The sequence below is a fragment of the Aquarana catesbeiana genome, linkage group LG03 (genome assembly GCF_042186555.1).
Source record: "Aquarana catesbeiana isolate 2022-GZ linkage group LG03, ASM4218655v1, whole genome shotgun sequence".
In the NCBI taxonomy this organism is placed as follows: domain Eukaryota; kingdom Metazoa; phylum Chordata; class Amphibia; order Anura; family Ranidae; genus Aquarana; species Aquarana catesbeiana.
The window spans coordinates 97,251,404-97,253,222 of record NC_133326.1 but is presented as its reverse complement, the minus strand read 5'-3'; the positions used below and the strand labels follow the sequence as shown (position 1 = coordinate 97,253,222).

At 43.1% G+C, this 1,819-nt stretch overlaps 1 pseudogene; it reads right to left on the bottom strand.

Annotated features, from left to right (window-relative positions):
- Positions 1 to 354: 354 nt before the first annotated feature.
- On the bottom strand, positions 355 to 473 carry LOC141135762 (5S ribosomal RNA; annotated as a pseudogene).
- Between the last annotated feature and the right edge of the window lie 1,346 nt (positions 474 to 1,819).

Below are 1,819 nucleotides of genomic sequence, written 5' to 3'. Positions count from 1 at the left end.
GATAGGGTATGATTCACCCTTCTCTGGGCCGCACAACTTCTTGTGCCCCCTTGGTGATTAATATAGGCCATTGCTGTGTCATTGTCGGATTGAATCCTGACAGGACAATACCGTAAACCGAACATTCAGGCCCTCAGGACCAAGAGCTCTGCCTGAATTTCAAAAATGTTAATGGGCAAGGCCATTTCTGATCTGAGCTACTTCTCTTGGACACTTGCCTCTTCCAAGACTGTTCCCCAACCTGAACAAAAAAGGTTGGCATATGTTGTTACCACTTCCCAGGTAACTGAAGGAAGGATTTTCCCCTTAGTAGATTTTTGGATATTAACCAGAAACTGAGGCTCCGACGCACCCAACCTACAGCACCTGGTATTTCCAGGTGGTCTCTCATCCGGTTACTAACCAGGCCCAACCCTGCTTAGCCTCCAAGATCAGATGAGATTGGGCGCTATCAGGGTGATGTGGCCATAGGCTTTGGAGTCAGACACATTGGGAATGTAGAGCTTGAACTTTTTGTTCCAAGCCGATAGGATACTGTTTTGCAGCAGTCTCGAATGAAACTGAGGATAAGGAACGGCCTTGAATGAAGCCACCATCTTTCCCAACAACCTCATGCAAAGTTGAATAGAAGAAATTCATCTTGCTTCGACCACCTGAATCAGTTCCTTTATGGCACTGATCTTTGCCTGGGGTAAGAATACCCTTTTCTGGGTGAACCTATGATCGGACCCAAGTATTTTAGACTTCTTCATGGTTTTAAAGAGGATTTCTCCTAGGTTGAAAATTCGACCTAGATATTTCAGGTAGTCGAATGTGGTGACCATACTTTGGTCTAAGCGGGCTACTGACTGGTCTATCAAGAACAGATCATCTAGGTAAACCATAATCGTTATACCTTGGGCCCTTAATCTGACTAGAAGAGGGGCCAGAACCTTTGTAAACACTCAAGGTGCAAGTAGATATTACTAGTGAGCGAGGAGATAGGCATATGGAGGTATGCATCGTTGATGTCGATTGACGCCAGAAGTTCTTCTCCTTGTAGGATGGAGATAACTGATTTGCATCGACTCCATAGATATAAAAAAAGTGGTTATATTCAGGAATTGAATTTAGATTTTTGAGATCCAGAATGTCCATTCGGTTTTGGCACCGTGAAAAAAAGACGTTTGAATCAAACTCTGTTCTTACATGGGGACCCCCATGATCACTTTTTTCTTTTTCTCTGGATCCTTAGAAACGTTTGATCTAAGAAAACAAGGAGACAAAAACTCTTGGAACTCCAGTTTGTACCCTGGAGCTATTGAGAAAGTCACCCATTCGTCTTGACAATCTTCCTGCCAGATTCTTGAGAACTGCAGAAGAATTCCCCCTAATCAATTGAACCTGACGGTGGAAGCTGCTGTGACTGCCTGGAGGCCGATGCCTCTGGCACAGGAGAAGGAGCTTTAAAACAAAAATACATTTACTCCTTTTCTAAAATGGCAAAATGGGTGCTTTCCACTAGAATTTCTTTGGATGTATTATCCAAAACATCCCCAAAAAGCTGTTTCACTGCAAAAAGGAAGATTAGCTAGGAGCTTCTTACAAGGCACTTAGCGAAGGGCGCAAGGCCTGAAGGATAGAATCTCTCATAGCAACTATTGCAAACATAAAGCTGCCTCCTGGGCCTGCTGAGCAGGATAACCTTGAACACCTGTTTAAACTGGTCTCTCAATGATTAAGCAATTAATCAAAGGATAAGGATATAGCAGCGTTAATTACAGGTATACCCTACTTAGTGAATTTCCTCCACCATAGAATAAAGTGTGAAAACTTTTTA